This window comes from Mastigoproctus giganteus, chromosome 2, assembly GCF_048544385.1.
Source record: "Mastigoproctus giganteus isolate SK-2022 chromosome 2, ASM4854438v1, whole genome shotgun sequence".
Taxonomy (NCBI): Eukaryota; Metazoa; Arthropoda; class Arachnida; order Uropygi; family Thelyphonidae; genus Mastigoproctus; species Mastigoproctus giganteus.
Genome location: NC_143576.1, coordinates 77,983,988 through 78,009,630, shown reverse-complemented (window position 1 = coordinate 78,009,630; position 25,643 = coordinate 77,983,988).

Sequence of the window (25,643 nt, the reverse complement as noted above, 5' to 3'; positions counted from 1 at the left end):
GTGGGAAGGTCCGTTCGAGCTTTAGATCCTCCACCCAGGAATGCGATGGAATTATTGACAACGGTGCAGCAAGCATGGACGGAAATACCTGTGGAATGCTCTCGTGAACTCAGTACTTCGCCGTGTGACTGCCCATTACTAGGTAGGTATCCCATGATTTCTAGGCACTTGGTGTACATTAAATTTAAAAGGATTTTCTTTCGATTTAATGAAATTAGTTAACAAGATTAAATTTGAAGCGTGAGATCATCTCTAAGGCGGTAAAGTGTAATCTTATTTTTTATTAGTACCTGACGATCCCTAATTCAATTGATCTGTTCGCTGCAGTATCCCTTTTATTGAAAGCGGGATGAAGATTTGATTGTAATCTCAAGGAAAAAAGGGTGAATGGCACTTCTTTCAAATTATTTTAAAGCGATGTAGTCAGGGATAAATATGAGTTTATTTTAAAATTAAAAACAATATTAAGGTTTTAATATTTTTTATTCACAACGGCCCACTTAACTAATATCAAATATCAGTGGCTAAAATGCGTTCAGCCAAATAGCCGAAATGGATGCGAAGTGATCATCTGATAATAAGTGAGGAATTCTATAATAAACAAAACAATAAAGCTTTATTATTATTTTATAAATTACTCGAGCTTCATAGATTGCGCCTGGGTTAATGTGCGCCACGAAATTTTTCAATTTGGGTCACAGTCACGTAACTGCAACATGTTTGTCAAAAAGAAATAAATTCCTTTCGGACTTCCTCCTCCCCTCCTATTTATACGAGTTGCCTAAAACAATCGCCACTCTGGGGATGTCTTAGGGGTGGGAAAAACATTACGCGCAGCCGCTTTTCATGCAGATCCGAATGCCCCAGTTCACGTACTTTTCTAAACACTCACGAAATAATGCGTTGTCACGAAGTATGTGTGTGATAGACTTATTAAGTGTAACACCGAAAGGGGATTGCGTGACAGGATTATTACAGGCTGACTTTTGTTCTCACAGCCAGCGAGAAGGTGGGGGATGGCATCATTCACGCTATTACGTGATTAACTAACATATCGGCACTAAAACGGGGATCGGAGGAAGTTGCTGTTGTCAGATGCGATGAGAACAGAAGGGGTGTGTGGAGGTAAGGGAATGTGTTGTTGGCTTTCCTTCGGCTGCTAGCAAGACGATGAAAAGAAACGATTGACAACGAGGAAGGAGATGGAATGGAACAAGGAATAAAACACAGCGAGAGGAATGCAAAGGAAAAATTTCGAATATAACTTTAGTTTGCAATTATTCCTGAAAATCTGAAGCCATGCAACAGCCTAGACGTTTCTAATCACCAACTCCTTGATATGGCGGCCTGGATTAAATTTTGAAAGTGGCTGCACGCGAGGAGTGAACTGAACTCTGATTAAAACGGAATTTAAGAACTCTTTTTATCATCGAAGGGTGTTCGGACCTCTCTACAAGGCGATGGTTAGACTGGAATATTGTATTCAAGATCTGGAGACCGCATCTAAAAAAAAGAGAGAACTTCTGGAGGAGGAGGAGGTTGAGAGAAGAATGACCAGACTGGTGACGAGTGTAAATTGGTGTACCTAGGAAGAACGGATTAGAAGGTGTGGAGTGCAAAGTATGACATCTAAGGGGAGATCTGACTGAAGTGTATAAAGCGCTGAAAAGTTTAAAAAAATGAATGAGGAAGATCTGTTCCCGGTCATAGGTGAGACAAGAACTGGAAGGGAGGGGGGGACAAACATAAAATCTGAGGGTATAACGGAAGATTGGATCTCATGAAGTTCACTTATGGGCAAAAGGTTGTAGAACACTGGATTATTTGTCCCCCAAAATAATACAGCTCTGAGTCTGGCTACGTTTAAATCAGAAATGGATGGGAATAGTACGAATATTATGTTTTATATTATATTTGTTCTGAGTTTTTTTTTTTTTTTTTTGGCTAATTCAGAAAAAAAGTTCCTCTTTCTTACGCCATTTGGTCTACTAATTAAACTCACCAAAAATTACAGGCGAACTCGCTGTACGGTCACGGAGGCCAGAAAAGTGGAAAAACAAGCGTTAGTGATGAACGCGTCAATGAAGGAACATTTGTTTTTAGCCCATAGAAATGACTGCGATATGCAACAGTGCATTAAGAGAAGATGTTACAAAGGACCAATGATAACGTGCTATAATCAACCATTCTCTCATTTCCGATGCTTTTATCGCTAACCCTTCTTCTATCCTCTCTGACAGTACTAAGGGCTCGCTACTTGTCACTTATTTGGAGAGGCCTGTGTCCAATTGTCTTCGGGGACTAGAGGAACTCTTAAAACCTCTTTAGTCGTCTGTATTTAGCGGATCGGAGGAGGTTGGAGTTAACCCCTCTTGGGTTATTCCGAGTTTTTCGATGTACACGACATACAAATCGCCCATTGAACGATTTGCGTGGTTTTTAACTTTAATACTCACACGGAAAATGAAAATAATACTCCGATTGTGGCCTTTCTTATCTTTATGTGGAAAGTGGATGCCCATAACTGGTGATACAGTATCCTGTCAATTATTTTATTGCATAATTACCTGTCCTCAAATGGTGACTCGTCGATCGATGCCAAAATTGAACAAAGATCCAAAATCTCTCTCTCCCCGCCCTCTACGCTAAGTGACCCCAGTAGCGTAATAACGGCTACTATATACTGCAGAATTCCAGGTTTATGATTAATGGGACTCGACGGATTTGCCTGCGACTGCAACAAACTCAGATTCTTTAGGATCGGATAGAGAGATGGAAGTAACCACCCGTATGAGGGCGCGTCCGCTCCTGTCAGTCAGTATTTTACGATTCAGTTTTACTTTTGGAGATTTCCATTTCTTTAACAGGTTGCCAATTGTCGACTTGGAAATGTTAAATTTCTGAGCCAAACACGCACAGACATCCAACTGTCATTCAATTCTGAAAGTCAATCAGCTCTTTTCCCATGCTCATCGTTGTACTGCATTCATTTTTGAAATGAATTCCGAGCTAACCACTTATCCCCTTTATAGGCCAAAACACTTTCAAAGTTTGCGTGACATATAATCATACACATTTTCAATCAGTGAGGGGGGTCGCGTGAATTTTGATAGGACAGTGAAGATCCTGATACGCTGTGCTGATCAAAAATACATTTTATTTATTTATTCAAGAAAAAGAAAGGAAAAGTTACATCCACCCCTAGACAGGAAACATTTACTAGGAGGGTAAACATAACTGTAACAGTTTAACACTATATAAACTGGGGCGTATAAAAGAGTCATAGCTCCAGTCAAATTTATTACAGCAGGCTAACACAAAAATGTTTAATATAAATGCTCTAAATAAATTCAGCATCCCTCCAAGCATGGTGCGGGCCAGTTGTAGAAGGAGCGCAGATTATCTTCAAACACAGAAGACTACGGAGAGCGGAGGAGACAAACAAGATCTAAAATTACAACATTGCATAGGTATCAGCAAAGAGACTTTGGATCTGTAGATCTTGTCCACGAAAATCGCCTCAGGGTTAATATTCAGGTCGTTCGGGAGTCTAATCGTGTTTGCTGGAAACATATGACTGAGCGAGCTGATTTCGTTGAGGGTAGGTAGGATCTTAGAAGTTTGGTGTTCTTCTACCATACCTGGGTACGATGATGAGAGCATCTAGTCTACCCGAAATGAGCTTGGAGAGGGTAATTATATTGCGAGTAGCGATGATTTGTTTCCAAGGGGTCATTCCATGCAGCGTATGTAGTATACCCCTGAAGATAGTAAGGGGATGTCTTGAAGTCCTATTGAGGGATTGCAGAAGCCAATATTCAAGCCCCAAGAACTACTGTAGGTATGGAGGGGCGGAGGACCGGATTTATACAGGAAAGAGTTTACCTAATTATATAAACCAGCCAAATTTCCGTATAACGTCTTCTCTCTCTCTCTCTCTCTCTCTCTCTCTCTCTCTCTCTCTCTCTCTCTCTAGCAATCTCCCGTTCATTGTTCCACCCACCCTAAGAGCGACAGTGAGTTATGTCAAAAACTATAATTTAACTTCCACACAGAGAACCTCTTCAAGCGCGTCATTGCAGTTTGTAAAAACACCGCATCTAAGTATATTAAATTCGTTTAGCTTTCGATCCGATATACAGTGTTTCTGAATTGTGGGCCTCTGCCACCCCCCAACGCTTCAAAACCAATTTTAGCGTACAAATTTTGGCTTATAAAGTGGCCAGATATAAACACCGACACCTTCCACAGCTAGGAACCACTATTATGCTGATCAACGACTCTCCAATCTCATCAGCTCTGAAAGAATTTTCAATACTGAAAAGATGTTCACAGGGCCAGATCACTTTCCCAAAATTTCTGGAATTAATGTAAATGGCATCTCGCCCTTCGCTCTCAGGACAGTACCAAAAGTTCATCTAATCAAAAATCGCCTTAAGAAAATCGATCTTCCTCTCTGGTCAGATACTCCTAGTAACCCTCCTACTTCAGAAACTTGGAATACACTTCGACAAATTTTATTTAGATTATACGTATTCTCTCTCATTTTAGGGTGGATTCCCATCCTCCTCCAATGCAACCCTCCACATTAGCACTCCAGATGATGACTGTGTATTTCCAAGCCACTGACTACCTATCACAGCTACCATAGATCTCAATTTTGATTGAATTGAATCCCTGCGCCAGTCACCTCCATTATTATGCTGCTCTTCACGAGCTGGAAAACTGAAAGCAATTTGTTCTGAACTTGCATGCCCAAATGTGGTTAGTGTACACGTGTTTCAGCATCCAAGCAACCTAACTAAGGCTTATGAGGCATCAGTATACTATTGTATCTGTAATTGCAAACTCGAGTTTCTAGGAGATAAAACCAGAAAGCTTTCTGCCGAGACCGTCTAATTCGGCCACGTTGTGAAAAAGCTCGTGAAAATTTCTGGCGTCATCGACGGCTTTCGCCCCACTATGAAAGGGCAGTGATTGTAACCACTGTCCCACCCTCGAGAGCCGATATTCTCCAGATGCCAGAAGACGGTACTATTTTGAGATAAAGATTATTTAATTATCGAATCCGGTAAGAACCTTAAGCTACAACCTAGTGAAGAAGGTTCAGAATCAAACAGGAGCGAATGCTCAGAAATCTAGAATTGTCTCAATCTATTTGCACGTGAAGGAAACAGAATAGTTATGCTAATACGAGACACTACGTTTAGGGATGCTTTTTTTAATTTTGTGCTAAGTTGTGGATGGAAACTTTTTTTTTTAACTTAGTTACAATACTCATTGTTAATAAGAAATTTTGATTTTAAGACGATGTAATGCTACATTTTTAGGTAATTTTCAACCAAATTCGCTGTAAAAATTGAAGAGCCAGAATTTCATTCATTAAAGATGTTTTTGGACAATTGCATAAACCTTTTTCAGAATGATGCTAGCTTAGGGTATGCAATAATCCGCATCTCTTTCATATTTCCTAGTTCTTGTATAAAATATTTGTTGGATGGGTAGAACTTTTGTGGCATCATTCTTCCTGCAAATCGCAGAAACATTCGTTTGCATTTTCAATCTTTATACAGGGCGCGGAGCTTAAACATCTCGGAGCACCTACAGCCCACACTTATACTTCTCTGTGCAGCGATACAATTTTCTTTTATACGTAATTTAAACCGGGTGATGAACCAAGGCTGTTAAAAGGCATCCCTACTTCGTTTTGAACAAACGGAGTAATTGTAATCAGTAGACTTTCCACTAATGATTGTTCAATTAGGCGATCCTAAAGTTAAACCTCTTCTACTTCGCCTACACCCCCCACACTTTCTTAAGAAATTCAAACACTAATATACACGAGTTACTATTCACCGTGTGGCAAGTCACCACGAGTTGCTTCGTCTTTCTCTTGAAATAAACAGTAAAGCTTCATAAGGAATGGCACGTTGCTATCTGTTTGTAATGCCATCACCCAGGCAGCTGTTTCAAAGATATCTCTCTTTATCGATACTTAAGATTGAAGCATTGTGTAGTGCAATTAGCGCCTTTGCTTTACACGAGACTTTTGCCAACCCATGTACGTTATTTTTTTATAGCGCTCGTATGAACGAAGCCTTTTCTCTACATTTATTGAGTTTTAAACTGAAATATGTAAAATATCGGATAGATTCTAGTTTCAAAAGTTCTAGTCTATTTAGAAATATTTAATAGTAAATTTTGCAGGTTAATCTTTGACATTTTCAATCTTTCCTCTTCTTCTTCCCACCTGGCTAACCGGAAGCTTCTATATAACTGAAAGTGGGAATGGTGGTTAACAATTCGAGCTAGATCATGCTTCTTCAAAAAGACTTGGATCAGTCGTGTGTTTATATGTATATAATCCGAAAAATGGCAACTTAAAGTTTAATGCTATTAAAAGTAAGGTTATTTGGGGAACAGAAATATTGGAGTCGCGTGTAAGTTAGGGAGAGAGGAGCTTAAAGTGGTTAACGACGAAAATGACCTCCGTACTCCACCTGACAAAATTTTCCATTCATTGTAAACACAGGCTGCTAGGAAGGCACATGCTGTACTGTCCATGGTTTATGGGATCTTTGCAAGCAGGCAGAAAGATAGATGTCATTATCCTTCTATACAAGACAATGATTAGACACATTTGGAATAGTGTTTTCAGGTCTGGAGACCGCTCAAAGAAGGTTACCAGACGGATGACCACTGAAAACCAATCCGCATATGAAGAAAGCTTAAGAAGCTGGCAGCTAGACATCTAAGGAGTTATCATAATGAGATGTATAAGACAAAGAATGGGTTGAGTGAAACGAAGGAAGGGCTGTTGTCCATCGCATCGCAGGTGAAGCAAGAACCGGAGGACACAAATATGAAATCCCTGAGAAAATAACTGAACGTTGGATCTTATGAAGTCACCTATGGGCAGTGAGTTTGTCGAACAATGGAATAAGTTCTCTCTCAATGTGGCAGAGTTCAAAACGGAATTGTATTGTTACCATGTGGTAATAGAAATGGCTATGAATATTCGAGATTTATTTTATTTATTTTGTTGCCGATGTAGAAAATGTCCGCTTCCTTCCATCATTTGTTCATATACTAATAATTAAAAGAACAAATTTTAGCTATAATCATTCCCGATTTTATATAAAAAGAACCTGTTTTTAATAACGAGTTGAGCAATCAGCACAATTCCAATCATTTATTTTAGATATCCATCTCTTGTCACAAGGAATGGGTATCTAAATTACGTGTGGAAGGCGTGAACAAAGGTGAGTATGTTTTGAGGGCAATTTGAAGTTCTTTATTACAAGAACTGGAATGAACACGTTGGCATCCTGATTGCAACGAAAACGTAAAGAAGTGTTTTGAAGAAAATTGCTTATCCAAATGTGAATTTATCTTCTGCTTATTCGTCCTAATATTTTTGTAATCAAGACATCTAAATCCTTGAAGGGTTTTTTTTTTATTATTATTATTCTGTTTATGAGATAATGCCGCGCCTGCCAGTTCGTGAAAACCGGCTGTTAGATGTACTGGTTTGGCAACCCCAGTTATACGTCCAGTTTCATTTTTATTTGGAATTCCTGATCTATAAAGGTAGGGTCAGTTTTAAAAACTTTTAAGAGTGCATCAGTTAGTAAGCAACATTATAAAGAACAATATATTCGTTTTTAATTTGCATTGCGTTCAATGCATGTTTATATTTTAGCTGAAAAATAATAAATAAACAACAACAGTAATTAAAGATGGGGGCCGAAATTGTTATTCGTTTCGAAACGAATATAATTGAGCACCGGTACGTTATGTGATAATAATTGTATTAACGTCAGTAGCCGATAGATGGCGACACTACAAGAAGTACACAGCCTGCATCTGTGCGATAGGAGCAGGGAAAGATAAATGAAAAGATACAAACAACTGGGTAAGTGTGTGTATTTGTCTTTCTTATTTTTAGTTCTTTGTCATTTAAACTATACTTTTTCATATCACGTTTCGGATTATGCAGACGTCACGATGATCGTGACAAACAATCGCTGTTTTTCCTCTTTCATGAACGCGGTGGAAGAACCGACGACTTCCGTTTTGTCATATTAAATGAATGCCACGAGCGGGTGGCTCGTGGGCATTAATCCCGCGCAGTTAACAATAATAATAAAGTACTTTAAATTCATAAATGTGGAACACGATTTTATTTCACACGAAATTCCAGTTTTCTCTTTATTTTAAATCAATTTAATTAATAATAGGTGTATTAGTAGCGAATAACCCACCAATAGGCCGAATCTATACATACAGAAACATTTTTGTTCATTATGGACACGTAGATTTGGTTGTATTCTTGGCTAATGTTTAATTATTTTCATAATAGATAACACTATTCAACACGATTTTTACCTCCAAGAACTTAAATGTTGTTTTTCACCAATTTTTATGCGGAGATTTCGAAAAAATCCCACGATAGTTTCACATCACGTCACAGTTATTAAATTCAGAGGGAGTTATTTTATCAAAATATACCAATTTTGCATAATCTAGCCAGTAATGTATGACATACTGATTTATTCTAACAGATATAAGCAAATTCCTAATTTTAGCAATCGATTCTGACCTCGGTTTTCTTGTGATAAACATAATCAGACTTCTACCTATGGTTCTTAGGTTCAAAGGTTACAGCAGTGGAATATAATCGCAGCAGGAACAAAGATTTCAGTGTTTCAAAAAAGACATGAAAAGTTTTCAAAATTCATTTTTATTTGGAATTCCTGATCTATAAAGGTAGGGTCATATTTTGCTACGGAGGACAGTGTGTGTTTTTACAAAGACATTATTGGATTTCTGAAAGAACTAGGTGTCGTGCATAATTCAGATGAATGGAATTTATTCGTAGATGCCTCAACATTAAGTTTAAAAGTGTTCCTGTGTTTCATTCAGTTGGACTTAAGATTCTACATGCTATAAAATACCAGGATTATGGTTGGAGCTTTGGGCCAAGCGGGGCGAGTTCATACCAGAACAATGTAATGTAAAATATATTCCTTTAGTGCAATCAAACAAGGTTCTTCTTCCATCCCTGCACACCAAACGTGGATTGATGAAAATTTTCGTGATGGGACTAGACAAAGAAGGTAATGGATTTGCATACTTGAGATAAGTGTGTTTCCTAATTTAACATATGCCAAACTTAAGGAAGGAATTTTCGTAGGACCCCAAATTAGGAAACCCCTGAAAGACGATATATTTTAAATCCAGTTAGGCAATCATTTAAGGCATGGTTTTCTGAGTAATAGGAAAGAAGAAAACTATGAAGTATTGGTGTCTAATTTACTCGAGTGCTACGAAAACATGGGCTGTCGAATGTCGTTGAAAATTCATTTTCTTCATTCCTATCTTGAATTTTTCGCTGAAAATCTGGGAGATGTGAGTGATAAACAAGGGGAGCGGTTTCATCAAGATATTTCCACGATGGAAAAGCGGTACCAAGGTCAGTGGGATCCTGTAATGGTGGGGAAATTACTGCTGGTTCCTTGTGAGGGAGAGTAAGCAGGAATACAACAGAAAATCCCTTAGTAGCAAATGTTTGTAAAGACAATTACAGGTGGGCTGATTATATATTATTGAAATATATGATATTTTTTCAGAAGTTAAATGAGTTATAGAGAACGTATAATATTTTTTTACACTTGAATTATACATACTGTATATATCCCTTTATTTTAACATTAAACTTTGGTACATCTTTTGATGTAGACGTGATGGAGACTTTTTTGTAAGGTGATTTTCGGAATCAGCGCGTTTATTTCCTCTAGAATTACATATTTCCATTGCGGAGGTATGACACAAAATATTTTTCGCAATAATCATAACGACAAAATGTTTACGAAAAAAAATGTGCGTCAAGTAAATTGTTACTTTGTTCAAGTTTATTTATTCTGATTTTGCTATAATGTTTTCTATAAAAACTAAACTAATGTGATAATGGATATTAGTGGCTCTTACAATTTCAAAAACTTTGCACTGTTATAAGTGGATATTAAGTCATTTGTGAACTAATTGTTTCTCTTCTGGTGCCTTTGTACAGAGAGTTCGTAATTCTGGTGCAAAATAAGCCATTCTTCCTTTGGGAGGATCGTACAACACTTGGTCTTATGCTAATTAATATTAAAAGATAAGCTATACTGGAGATAGACTGATTTATATGCAAATTATATAGATTAATTTTTATTAATGGGCCAATTAAAAGGTGCTATGAAAGCCTCAAAAACGAAAGATATTGAAATCTACAGTATTTAGCATCGTGTGTGGGTTTCAAGGATGAGAAGACAGACGTTGAGAGTGGATTTGAATTCCTGTAAATCATAAGTTTTAGGAAATACATGCAAAGTAAGGTTGTTCCAGAAAGTTATAGAAGAGATAAACGAGAAAACGTTGGTCTGCAAGTTTGGATTTGGATAGTGAATGGAATTTCTCCTCCCCCTACTTCCTGCTTCCAAAACAATCCGAACACGTATTGCATTGGCTGCAGCACGTGTTCGGATTAGTTTGAACAAGTGCAGATAAACAGGTTTGACATAAATTTAAGCTAAGTTTAAGCTATTTATATTCTGTTATAAATTACTATATGCTTCAATACGTTTAATCTCAAATATTGAAATAAAATGCGCTTCACGAGTGAATTAGTGGGATGGTTTTTCCATATTTCGTTAAACCAACAAAATTTCATAAAAACAAATATCGGAGGTCCTCACTTGGGGAATCTCAGATCCATAGAAAATGCAAGAAGCGCAAACTGAACGTCTATGGGATGGAGAAACCTTTTAAGAGATGGGTCATTAATTAATAAGGCTGCTCTGGCTTTGACCAGTTCCAGAAGCTTGAGAGAGGTTTTGGGGATACCATCCCAGATGTGGGAACAATATTCTATGGTGGGGCGGATGATTTGAGATTTGTACAGAGTGAGTAGCTGTGTAGAAGAAAAGTAACGCCGAGAGCGAAAGAGAAAACTTTTTATTTATTTATTTATGTTTGATGCAGAGGAAGAAACATTTGTGATGTGCTTATGCCAATAGAGGTTGGAAGTCAGGATAATCCCTAAGTTATGTGATCTCGTCTAGACATCTTAATGTCATCGAAGTTAAGCAAAGGAGAAGTACACTTTTTAACTAAGTTTTTTTACCCCATCGGAGAATTAGCTGAATTTTTATTTTTATTATTTTTTTAGAGAGATAGGAGACTTAAAAATGATCATGGATTAAACTGAAGCGCATTCCACACTGTCCCGTTTCATCTAACAACTATGAGCTAAAATGGTGTTATTCGGTGAATAAGTATATTTTAACCGTTTTATAGCCTTCACAGATAGCTAGTCTATATTAAAAACCTCAAATTCTTAGTAGAATGCGAATCGAACTGTATCTGACATATAACAAACTTGCACGCATGCCATTGTAGTTCATATTTGAAAATTTCCGAATTTTTTTCACACTTTATTTGAGATTTGCTATATTGAGAATATCTGTAAACAGATATGTTTAATTTGATGACATTTTCGCGTATAGAGTGCGTTCTGTTCTCAACCTTTCAATTTTTTTCCAAGTGCTATTTTATCTTATTTTGATCTTTTGACTGATTTCATTTATAAATGATTTTGGAAAATGTCTTATTATTTTTATACTCGCGTTGTGCATTTGTTATTAGAGCTTAAACTTCTGTTTCCTCACCCTCTTTATGGGCAACAAGGAAGCATTTCCGGTGATTCTACCTGTAGAATCCAGTAACGAAAACAGCAAACGTCCCTCGTTGTTATCTGTCCACGAAATCAGAATTCCCAATTTATATATCTGGTAGCTGACATTGTGCGCTTGTCTCAATTACAATGCAATAAATAGTTGAAGAAATTATTCAGTGGAGGGATGGAAATATAGTAACTTCAATAGCATTTTATCAAAAAAAAAAATAATAAGCCCTGAAATGCCACTACGAATTGAATTCACACCCACCAACCTGAAGAAATACAGACAAAACACCTACTGTACTATCGTTTGTTCAAGAGTTTTAGACCCTTGAACAAACTAAAGGAGGAAAAAAACATGCAAAATACCTCCTGAGAACTGATTCGACCGCTTTGCAACAGTCTGTAAAACTTATTACCACCCTAACGACGAAATATTTCTCCTTATACTGTGGCATCACGTATAGGATCTATTGCACAAATTCCATTATGCCTTTATAGTTCTTAAGAATATAATTTCAAAGCTCTTTTATTTGTTCGTTGTTTTGTCTATGAAAAATTTGCTTTAAGTTAAGATTCGATATCACCATATGGGAATTTCCGAGGGTCTCTCAAAAAGTAACAACATGGATGTTAAAAAAAAAGCAGCTTTATTTTATAGTAGTTAATGGTGACATGTCCTCGATCTTCAGCTTCTGGACAATTTGAGATTCTTCACAAGCCTATTTTTTGTGAAAATCAGAAGTCAAGTGGGAGCAATCTGCTGCTTGCAGTATTCCTTATTTTACCAAAAGCTTTTATGCCTGACTGACTCTTTAAATGAATAAAACTCGTTTTGTAACAATGCGCTTCCACTACTTTTTGAACAACCCTCACGTCTTGTTACAAAACTCAAAGCTGCTGTGTACACAGAACTTCGAAACCTACGCAGTGTGTACTTTCGGAGTTCTATGTACACAGCAGCAACCATACATTTATTTTTCATCAAGAACGAAAACTCGACTGTTCAGTCAGTATTGAATCAGTTAGAGAAATAGAATTAACAGAATGATCTAGATGAGATGATCTATTAACAGTGAAACTGAGTTAAGGGAGAGAGAGAGAGAGAGAGAGAGAGAGAGAGAGAGAGAGAGAGAGAGAGAGAGAGAGAGAGAGAGAGAGAGAGAGAGAGAGAGAGAGAGAGAGAGAGAGAGAGAATGATTTTAAATGTCTGTGCAAGTGTGTGAATTCAAGGGCCGAACTTCCCGAAATAACTCGCAAAGAAAATCCAACTCCCACAAATAAACTTGACTACAGTCCAGTTTTCTGGCATCGGCGAATTTTCTTTCAAGATCCAATAGAACCTCCTGTATGTTATATAATAGACACAGCCTATTTTTTAGCCCATTAACGAAGCTGTTATTGATAACGATTCGTTGTTGCCGTCTCCTAGTAAAAACTTTTAGCAACAGAGAAAAAGAAATAAACTGACACTGTGGACACCTCTGTCACAAGGGCGGTTGTTCTCGTTATTTTATTGTGTAATTCTAATGCTTTTCAAGAGAGGACACTAAATTGTCTAACAATCAATCCAATTTATATACTCTGAAAATGTTATAATTGACTACATTGACCAAAGGCAGCATCAGCCAATCTTCTTGAACATGAAGATGCATGCCAGTATCCATTAGGTCCTGTGTCCGTATACTACAGTCGCTGTCCTCCTCTGCCCTTCGTGAAAACTTAATCAATGAGATACATCGCCATCTGCCACTCGTTTGGAGAGGTGTGGAGAAATTTCTAAAGTTCTTTTCAATGGAAGTCGTAGAATAACCAATTTCAGGAGGAGGGAACAGGGTTTCCTCCGTGAGTTATTCCAGGTCTTTTTTCAGTATGTGCATCGTGTAAATCTACCCGTAAGCACACGATACTGATATAGCGGACGAGATCCGGTATAGTTAAATAAAATTATACTTTTTTAATCGTGATTCTCCACAAGACGAGTACTGGAAGGTGACCCCCTTATCTCCATATCATCAATGATATACGTGTCTTCAGAGGAGATTCTGATCCCAAAAGGCATTAAGTCTCACGAAGACCACCGAGACTGCTTCGTTATGCCATAGAGAGTTAGCTACCTGTAATTTAATTTTAAATTACGAATGTGAAGTGGCAACAATTCGGTTTATGGATTTAACGAAGCATTTACTGTGTCAAGAATCGATGTGATAATGCAAATCCGATAATATAATTGTTACTGTGAACAACCAGCGCGGATAGCTGTTTCAGTTCCGATTGCGGGGTTCTCCAAAAGCAAAGGTCCCAGTCGCAACAAATGTCTGCTCTCAGATGATGACTACGGGCATTTTGGGGGTGAAGTGAAGACCCATCTCGACAATTAACATGGAAAGCTGTGTGCGAAATGCTTCGGCCATGATCACCTAAATAAGGAATGCGGTTTGCATGGACCGCTTCAAAGGCCAGTATTCGACGAAAATACTCCTCTGACTAATGTTGCGGAGGTGGACACCCAATTTTCGCACCACAGTCAGCAAACAACTTTGGGAGGATGCAATCCTGAACATGGAGAAGTTGGAAAGTTGGTTCTTGGCCATTCATGCAGGGATGGTAGTGAAACATGAGCTTGAGATCGAATTCGATTCCCAGATAAATGTGGAACTGCACATTAGTTATTGAGGACCTCCGACTGATATCTGTTCATTTGTTGGTGATATTATTAATATAAATTAATTCACACACAGAGGGAGTCACAGTTACAGCGTGAAGACCACATGCCTTCAAATGCATACCACGATAAAACATTAATTCAACTGAATAATTTTAAAAGGGAGCTAAAAAAAGTGAAAAGATAATTCTCCTTGTTTTTCAATGGAAATAAAAAAGATTCAAACTTAAGACACCAAACAATAACGAAAAAAATCGAGGATTGGTAACACTAAGACATAAACAAGGTTTTAATAAAGAGAGGAGGACAGTAAAGAAAGAGTCGCTGCAACAGGTCTAGTATTTGAAAGCTTATCTATTAATGATTTTGCTTTTAATATGAGCAGAGAAATCGCCGTTGGGAGTGAAAAGTGCTCCAAGGTCTTTGTAGGAATTAACTTTAGCTAAAATAATGTGGTTGATGGAATAACATACGTTGTAAAACGAGTGTGGGGATTTCAGAAAGACACCTCAGCATCTTGAGATATTAATAGAAAATTATTATTAAGAACCCAAGAGTAAATGAAGGACTAAAGACGCTTGAGCACAGACTGATGATGACTAATATTACCGACTACTTAATGAAATTGAAAGTGAACGGCATGAGATGAAGATGTTTATTTATTTATTTATATTTTAATGGCACCAGCTGCCACGGAAAGCGACTGAAAAAGTAAAGTCGTCGATGTAAATATCAAAGACTCATGAGCCTAGAGAGGAACCTTCAGAGCAGCAAGCGTTTAAAGATAATCTTTCATATCAGTGAGCTTTTAATTAATTGAATTGGCGATATACACTCTGGTAAGTACATTTGAATTTCCAGAATAAGATATTATTTCATGGTTTTTATAATTAAGGAATTTAAAAAAAAAAATTGAATTAATACCTGTAAAGAAGATGCCCTAAAGGACCTGTTTCCCTGGAGAATGCCTGAAGGGATGCTATGTGAAACAACACTGCTTTATGTTTAGACCAAAGGTTCTCTCCCTTAAAAACAGCATAGAGAAACCAGAGTATGTTACCACAAATCCCAAAGTATTCATTCAGCAGGTGAACTAGCGATACGAGGCTACTAATGTCATGGATGGCTATTTTAATCTCAAAATAAGTTATCACTCCCATTCTGTCCTCAAAGGCTTGTAAATCATCGTGGAGAATCTGATCTGGGTGTGGAAAGTAATGCTCTGTCCATAAGCATCAACAATCAAGGAGGCTCAGAAAGTTAGTCTATACTGACTTAGTAGTGTAGCAGTTGGAAACTTGTGATAAGGGCCTTGTGTAGTAATTGCAGATTGGAACAAGTAGTGTTGTCATAGCATGCCACTGAACATGGTTATAAGAGGGTCAGTAATAAAGGCACTTTACAAGAGCTTGGAATGTAGTGAAGTTAAGTACAGGGGCAACTAATGCCTATAAGGAGGCACTATAGAATTCTGTGATCTGTTTTTCTGTTTTGCAGGATTAAAAACCTTCTTTCACATTGTGCTCTAAGTTAGTAGTTTGAGATCTATTAACTTAGACCGCAATGTGAAAGAAGCCCATATGTGTTTCTACAGTTCAGATGAAAATCTAACCAAGGCTTTTTTTTATTCTGGAATTACCACTGATCTTCAAATTAATATTGAGACTGACTAAAAACGCTGCTGGGACCTATTATTTCAACAATGACAGAATTTTGTCTGGTCTGTAACATCTAAGGGCGTTGTTACCTTCAAATTCATTCCTCGTGTTTCTTTTGTTTTACAGCGTTCCATGCAAAAATGGTAATCGCGTGGTTTCTACGTCAAGCACGGAGCCATGTTCTCACCGGACATGGCACCATGCTGCCAAGCTTGCTTCCTTCCACCTTTCTGATACTTCACTCTGTTCCTGTGAACAACTTGATTAGGAACGTATTCTGTATCACTGTCCCTACTAACAAGCCAGTGATCCGCTGGCCTGACTGCCTTCTGCAATCTCTTCTCTCCTGGTCACGAAGATGAACTTCTACAATCCAAAGATGTCTTCAATCAGTTACAAACCTTTACTAGATGACGTGCACTACTGATGTCTTCCGCTGCCTCTGTTCCTGTGACATCTCTCACTGTGTCTTAGAATCAGCACTGAATAACTATAGTGTCTTTGCACCATGTTTGTGTTCGTAGTGAACTGTCCAAGTCGATAATTGGCATCGTTTTAATTGTAAATCAACCTTCACAACGAGGTATTGCACTGCTTTGAATAAGTAACACCTCACCAGTGGAGAAAACTAATTTTGGGCGGATACCACCACCCAGACGGCACAGTTTCGAAGCTTGATGGCATTATCGAAAAATACTGAAACACTACAGTATCACAGAACACAAATGCAAAGGAAACGCTCGTGATAGCTAGTTACATTCATATTTCGATAAAGCAGGGCTGAAAAATTAAAATCAGATTGTTCATCTGCAGTCCAATATGTTGGGATAAAACTTGAAGTCACATTAATGGGGTAACACAGTGGACAGCCACTATCCTTTTTAAAATGGCCCATTGCCGACCAAAATTGTGAGACAGTTTATAGAAGAGCCTTTACAAGCTATTTTCGGATTAAACAGTGGGCCCAATTGTGGCCTGAGTGGAAAATGCCCCTGCTTATATCTATCAATACGTTTGACATTTAGCGAAAAGTAAATACGGTTTAAATTTTAGATGTGTATGCTTACTTCGATGCCTGTTTTTACTGAGTCAATACTATGTAAAAATACTGAAACGTATTTTTATTGTACCAGTATATCCTTCAGGATTATAGTGTCATCATAGACTTTTTTAGATCACCCAGAATTAGTTCCTTCATCATCACTCCAACACCCGACTTTTCAGATCTGCGTTTTAGTACAATTATAGATGTTGAAATTGAACTAGTAGAGTCTTTATAACGATGTCAATGATACAGACAAGAAATTGTCAGTGGAAGGTGTAGAACTCAATCTAAAAAGTGATGGTGTCACTTCTAAACAATTTTCCATGACAGCAGTGCAGTTTCAGTAATTAAATCGGGAAAGGACTGGTTTCTGCTCCCTTCGAAGTTAAGAAAAAACAGCTTCCTAGGAGAAGGTGAGTGGGTTTTCTGCCCGCAAAATAGAACGCCACCGTAAATTACACCGGCAGTATGGTTGTTTAGATTAGTGACAAGACCACTCAGGCCATGAAGTATCATTTGTTATTTGGGTTGGGTAGTTTAGAATGTACGCTATTTCAAATAAGTCCATGACTTTTCAGTTACGATGGCTATGAACTGCCCATTATTTTGTCAGTTGGTGGAATCAAAATCCCGAGTTTTTGGAAAATCAAATCCCATGGAACCGTTAACTTTGCACAATGTAAAGGCAACCCAAATTGCTTTCACAGTCACTAGTGGAGAGGGCCCTCCTGACTGCTGCTCCTTTATTTGAAGGATACACTTTATACTTGCTCACATACACGATGGTGAAATCCCCCCCTAAAAAGGCATTCCTTAACTTCCTTCCTTTATTTAAATGTGCATATATTCATAGGCAGATCTACATGAGTAAAGGAATGTCTTTTCCTAAAAAGGCAAATTCTTCCGCAACTGAAACCTTAAAGATGGAAACCAGTGTTCGGGCAGCAGATATCACGTTCGAGAAGAAGGGAAACGGGGTAGGAGAGGGGATCCGTTCGCTGAAAGAGTTCCGAAGACTTTTACGGGATTAATGTTTCGCTTATAAGCCAACAAGTTGCCCGACAGGTTCCACTACACACTCTTGGAATTGAAGATTGTGTTCAAAGGTTGACTACCCTCAGAAATGAATAAAATGGAGGATTCCTGGAAAGGCTGTGACTGCCAGCATTATTGCACGTTTTACTATTTGAATTCCAACGCTCAAATGGTACAACTCACCGGATGTTTATTTCCCCACTCCCATCATTTTCCAATTAACTTTGATACTTCTTCAAAGCTATGCGTATTATAATTTGTTTTTCATGTATAACACCTTTAATATAATCATTATGCTACTCCAAAGAAGTATGAAAGAGCTTTTAGCTATCTACCTTTTTAAGAAAAAAAAAATCTGAAACAAGATTTGAGGAACAGAAGATCATAGTTGCTTCAGTTTTTTCTCCTTTCCTCCTCTTTCTAGAGTAGAGTTTTCGATTGTATTTGTACCTTTGTCCGTGAATATCGGCCACAATTCGTAGTCATTTTTTCTACACTACAATATAGACCTTACTAAGTTATAAAAAAAGGATACGTGACATTCATCTGCAAGATTTGCCACTAAGATACAACAAATACGTCGCATATAAAATGCTATAGCCTTGTTTTACTTAATATAGATGGAGCTTCCGGTTTCCTTCGTTCTTTTAGAATCCGACTGAGGGATCATGTTTCAATAAATAGAGTGGTAACAAAAAGTTTTGAAAACAAGGTTTCAAGAAAACACGTTCAAAATATCAATTTTTATCTTCGTACAATCCAGCTCGACATTTCTCCTACAAGAAGCTTTTCCAGGAACCCATCTTTTAGAATCCTTTGGACATTGCTCACTACTTATGGATTATTTCAAAATACATTCATTTATCCACCCTTTCTCTCTCCAGCACTGATTTAAAAAATTTTTTTTTTCAAAACTTTAAAAATAGTGTTTGTGCCAAAGCAACTAAAGTCTTTGTTGCTTTGCAATTTTTAGCATTAAATTACTCACTCTTTAATCTATATAAACAAAAGTAAAGTATATAAAGATTGAACTTTATACGCCAACCCTTTATATAATATATATTTATTTCTCAAATTTTTGACTACCCGTAATACGTTAGTAGGGGTGGTAGCATTAGCGATTTTAAAATCTTTGGTTCCGTACAAAATTTTATTGACGTCGGTTTCAAATGACATTTTACTGCTATGTTTCAACTCATCAATTTTTAAACATTCGTTTGAAGGGTTCCCATCCTTCCCCTTGAGGTCTTTCTGGTTTTATATCTTAAAAGATAAAAACTGGCCCATTTTCATGAAGTATCCATCAAGATACAGTGGTCACCCGCTTTACTATCGCTGACACTGATTACAACTGTATTTATTTAACTAGATTAACTACATCAGTCACCTTGCCGCGTGATGACTAGATGAAGGTGAAATCCAACGGTTTAAAAACCAGATGAAACAGGATGATGAAATCCAACGGTTTAAAGACTGGATGAAACATGATGAAATCCGGCGGTTTAAAGACTGGATGAAACAGGATGATGAAATCCAACGGTTTAAATATTGGATGAAACAGGATGATGAAATCCGGCGGTTTAAAGACTGGATGAAACAAACAAAAAATAACGATAATACTGATGAGCACGTGCCCATTATTTACACAAAGTTTAGGAAGATTTGCTGATTGACTTGTAGAAGGGGAGCACGTGAAAGCGATAAGGTTGAACACCACGGTCTATGAAATCAATTCTACACTAATAGAAAGGATCTCTCTATTATCGTAATATTATGAAATTGGGACAAGAAGAAACGGAAACTAATTTTTCATTTCCTTTTAAGGCACTGGTATATGTATATCGATTACTCGATGGATTGCGAAGTATTTTAGTAACTCCATATCGCTGCAGTTTTAATATAAGAAGAGTAGTCCAGAAGCATATTAACATGTCCCCCTCCCCGAAAAATCCCACGTGAATCGATTTCCAATCAATATTACCATGCAATCGAGGAAAGTATCCTCTACAGGAGAAAAGTAAAACACGAGAATGTTTTACTTCTGATCACCAGTGTACACGTTTATACATTTAAAGTTTCTTGTCCGAAGATGTTTTCTGGGCCTTAATTTTCTCGAAGAAACCAAACTTATTAAGATAAAAACGTGGAGAAAGTCCACTTTTAAAGTAAACACCTTGATGAACACGGGCCGTGCGTCTTACATTTATTAGCAGGTGAGCGAGAACTTTTGACTTTTGCCGTAGATACATATTAAGTTAGTCGCGAGCTTTACTCTATCACGGAGTCTTCGGCAGTGAAACTTTAACACGCCTCACATTACCGCCCGGAATGATGGATTACGGAACGCCACTATCAGTTGCCAAGACAAGCAAAAACGGAACGGGGGAAAAGCGACGGGCACGCACATACACACACGCACACACACACACACACACACACACACAGCACGTGCTGAATTTCCAAAGTTGCGCTGAAATTCGCGGTGCATTCTTTGGATGTAAGACCCGGGCGTGTCAAAACTCCGAAGGAAAAAAAAAAACAAAAAAAAAACTCAATTTCTTGTTCTGACACTTTCTCTCCATCCTCCCTATTTTGCACGAGCAGGAACGCTAACTACGCGGGACGCACTTCACGTGTACCGCGTGCCAGTGCCTGCCCAAGGGATGTACTCGAGTGACGTCTGAAGATGGATGCTCGCACAACGTTTTATCCCAATTCCATGCTAATTCGCGATCCCAGCGGCTCTCGGCAAGATGACGGTTTCTCAGAGACACTTTCTGATGCCGGGGCACTTTCTGAAAGCCCTCTGCCGCCTAGCGGCTGTAAAGAGCCATAAATCACTTGGTGCCTAAGGCTTGGATGTTTACCACATCTAAAAAGTCACATTATCCAATCCCCCGGAGACTGGAGCAAAACTTTGCTGTCATACTGAGTGTAGTCCATCAGCTTTTCAGTGACAGTCTCTCTGTCCGTAATTTTAGTGCTAAAAGTAAAAAAAAAATGAAGAAAAAATAGGAAAACCTAACATGCACCGATTGGCAAAGAAAATGCACACGGAAAGAATACACCTACAATTTCAGAATTTACCTCAAATCTCGTTTATCTGCACGTACAAATCTACATTCCATTTTGACAACGGAAACTTCTGTTTCGTGGACATTTTCTTTCTTTACTTTCTGTTTTTGCGCATATAAAACTTGCTGTAGTGTAAATCCATCACGTTTGTTGCTACACAAACCAATTGTGGAGAGAAATTATTTGCGTTGTATGAAAGCCAATGCAGTTAATGCGATTGTTTGGTCAGAATGAGCTAAATACGTGAAAAAGGAGAATGGATTGGACATTTAAAAGGTCAGTTTCTACACAAAACTGAAGAAATAACGTGTTTAATACAGAAATTGTAGCCACGTTGAATTTTACTCCAGTTTTTTCATCCCGAAAAACAGGCAGATCTCTTATACGATACACGCAACTTACAGACTAGATATACCAACGCCTTCTGACATTGGCAGCACTGCTTCTTATTCTAAACAAAGCAACAGCAGTATTAAATACGTTTTGGTAGGTGTAACACCAATGTTTACTCTACAACGTATGAAAAAACCTGCCAGAAACATCACAAAGGTAGCTATGTCCCCACAGACGTCTACACATTACACATCCCTTTCAAACAGAGACAGCAGTGTTTTTTGGAGGGTAGAAACTGCCTGACAGCATCCATGTTGGCTTATAGCGGGGCATCGTATGGCTTTCCACGTTTGCAATGCTGATAGTCAGAATAACCCTGTAATCAGATACGCTACTGGCTACAGAAGGGAGGGAGGGAGGGAGCAGAGTCTGGATTTTGTCATAAATCTCCCGTGACACTGGACTGTTTTTTCCTCCGCTTCCTTAGCCTTCGTTTCCCCGATAACCACCACATTAACTCTCCCTGCATTTGTCCTCCCCCACAAGTCGTGTCTGAGGGAAGACGGGGGGGGGAACTAGTGTGGGGTATCGCGGTGACACGAGGTCACTTTTGAGCGACACAAAACAAAATATAAAAACAGCTCAATATACATCATCCACTTCATTGTACAGCGACATCTGAAGTCGATGGACAGAAAGGAGTAACTCAAGTGTTTGCTTCGATATTTTTTTCGGGCCTCGAGAGCAATACAAGCAGCCATTCTGGCGTTCCGCAAATAGCTACTTTATCTGGAAGATAAACCAAAACGTGTGTTAAACCGCTTCACGCGAGGCAAATTGCATCTTTTTTTATCCACACTCATCCCCCCTCCAGCAGCCGGAGTCGTGAAATGTAGTCATTAAGATACGTTATCAAGACTCTAAACTTTCCGGAGCTGTCAGGGTGGGTTCATAGGTCACGAAGCGAAGATTACATCGCAGCTTTAAACGGGTAATGCTGGCTAGTGGCTAAAATGCGATTTTTTTGATTCAAATTACGAGGAGGCAATCGATACCCGAATAATTTTTAAAATTTTTAATGAACGATGTCCTTATCCGCTTGTCTACCAAACTTGTATATCAATTAAGCGAATAACATCGAGGAATTCTTCCATCGGGGCATTTCATATGGAGTAGGTGAACATTAATAATTTTTGCGCCCTGTTGGTACAACGATAACACTCGCGCGTGAGATTTTTGTCGCGTTTTGGTTACGTTGACTAAATAGCGACTTTTATCTCCGTGGAAATAATTCATTTAAAGGGAATTTTCAAGCCACTGGAAATGTAAATTGACAGAATAGAAAACAGCTCAAAGGATTTGGGGTTACAGTATCAGAGTGGTTTTCAAAACACGCGTAAAGCTTTTGGCCTTATTAGGTTTTCGAAAGATAGGCATCGCTGAAAAGAGATGTGTTCGTTTAAAGCCCCAAAGCCTCGGGCAGGCATTACTGGCAATGCTCGAAATAACGAAGATTTAGGGTAGTTATATTTGCACAAGGTTAACAGACAAACAGAAAGCAATACGCGTGATCTTGGTGGTGAAAAATCTTCGTTCACTTTACTTGTAAAGAAGGTCTACCCCCCATCGCCTTTCGAATAGTGTACACTGTAATTAACCTAAATCTCCTCAATCGAGAAGAGTTCTTTGGGGGCTAAGAGGACCAGTTTTTCGTTTGCTGAACAACAGAAAACTACATTGTCCTCATTTAGAATTGCTGTAGAAGACATTGAAGAACATAAAAGTAATTGGAAAATTGTCGGTCGTTTAAAATTCATGAAATGTCTTCAGTTAATACGCTGCTACTGCAGTTTACCTTAGAAGCTCTAAACCGTAACCAGTAGGCGTTTTGAATTTGTTGCAGTTTCGCATATGTTTTTCCATAAGCCAAAAAGTGCCTTTGAGTTCTGCTGTTAGTGGGACATTTAAACATCTTAACGTGAAGGGATTCGCTGCTTCAAAATACGACAATGCAATCCGAGAAAGTAAATGGGAGTGGAACGATGGACCAGGGTCAGGGTGGGCGTCTTCTGCTTGGGCTTGAGGAGGATAAAAAAATCAAACCAACTAATGTCTACAGATCACTTAGAAGTAGTTGCTTTATGAATAATGAAGTAGCCATAGTTCTGAGGATTCGACTGATGTACACCGTAATTGGCAAGCCGGGACAGAATCTTTGTATGCCAGGTAATAAAGAACCTTGTAATCTTGAAGTACGACACGGCTCCTTAATATCGCGAAGAAACTGTCGTTTACGAAGCATACCGATCGCTGTTGGTGGTGTCATTCTCCCCCCCCCTCCCCCTTCGGAAAGAATTCTTAGATGTAGTTTTCGTACAGTTCGTTCCAAAGAGATATGTGAGTACGGCAAACACTTCCGATGGTGAACTTTGACAACGATATATATTCGGACGACGTCGCCACTATATCCGACACGACTCTGCACTTCCGTCCTGCCGCTACCATCTGCGGGACGAAACCCATGTAAATGAAAATAAATCGGCTGACTACAGCCCTCCCCCAACTAACCACAAGTAGGTGTAAACACGTTAGTGGGAAGACGGGCGAAATGATTTTTGAGTAAAACAGCGGAGAGCAAAAGGCTGTCCGGGGTGTTGTAAATTACCGCCAAGCCGCCGGCCGAAGATCGGCGCCGAGACTGCGCACTTTTGACGACTTAGTTGGATGGCAGCTAATTGTGTGGAATGGGAGGAAATGTCTCGAAGGCAACTTCCGTCTTCGTGCGAGGTAAGAATGATTTTAATAACAAGAAAGGGTAACTATTTGTTCAATGCAATTATTTGAGAGATGGGTGGGTGGTTATGAACTAGGAAGAGCGAGGCGGGTATCGATTGCGTCTGTTTTTTTCGTGTACTAATGAATGGTTAATACGACATTTTCCAGCTCACATCAGGAATTCGATGCGACATTTTGTTTCTGTTAAGATGTGGTTTCTGATCACTGTGGATTCAACAGCGTCACGAAGTAGAGGGCCTTTCTCACTCAGTATACATTCGGCTCTTCTGTCTGTCCATCTCGTGCATGAAAAATGATTTAATTCTGAGGATTTTAGCATTCCGATTGGGGGAAGCGTTGTCTTCTTCAGCGTTTTGTATTAGGTGCGTTCTGTGTACTGACCCTTGGCTTCTTCTCTTCAAATACACAAAAAAAAAAATTGGTTTTACAGTGAAAACTATTTCAAGTCATGAATCATTAGAAGACTTTAATTTATTACCCCTATGTATATTAGAAAATGTCCCGATAAGTGTACTATTATGTATTCTTAGAGGATCGATGGATGTCTGAACGAAGCGCAGTTGAGGATGAGAAAACCAAGAGCAATATGCGCCATCTCTAGTGGAAAATCTTTTTGAGGATGGAACTGATTTGTAGGAATTTAATAAGAGGTGTTTCATTATAAATACTCGTTAAGGTTGACCTAATCAGATTTCCAAAACCAGCCAAAACTTCAGGAGAGTTGAACACGTGTAAAGTTGCCATTTAAAGTACAGCTATTAAAAGATAGTGTTGAGGAATGCACTACCATTTAAGTGTACACGATTTACGGAGTAAAGTCATGTGGTAGAATATGGCGCGTTTTCTGATAATACAGTTTTGTTTTAAAGAACTTGGATATGAGGGATGTGTAGGTTTGCTTTTCAGCTTCAATTTCACATAGTGATAAAACGCAAAGAGCAGCCATGAGAAGACAAGTTTTAACCCATAAGTACCAATCCCAGTCAAGGAAGAATCTGTGGCATTGAAAAACAGTGAGTAATTCCTTCAAAAATTAAATAGGCCTGATGATGCAAGCGGGACGTCTTCAAACTGGAAGTAATTGTTTCAGAACAGAAAAACTAAGGTCCAACAAGTTTCAAAAACATCAGGAAACTTTGAAAATTAAATTTTTCGGGGACTGCATATCTACAGCACGATAACGTTTTCCACAGGTGTAGTTCAGAACCACCGCCCGACAAATTAAATTTGAATCCTTACCAGTAGAAAACCCAACAAACCTTGAGCAACGCCCAGTCTATATTGACCCACTTGAATACTCTAATTCTGTGCTGC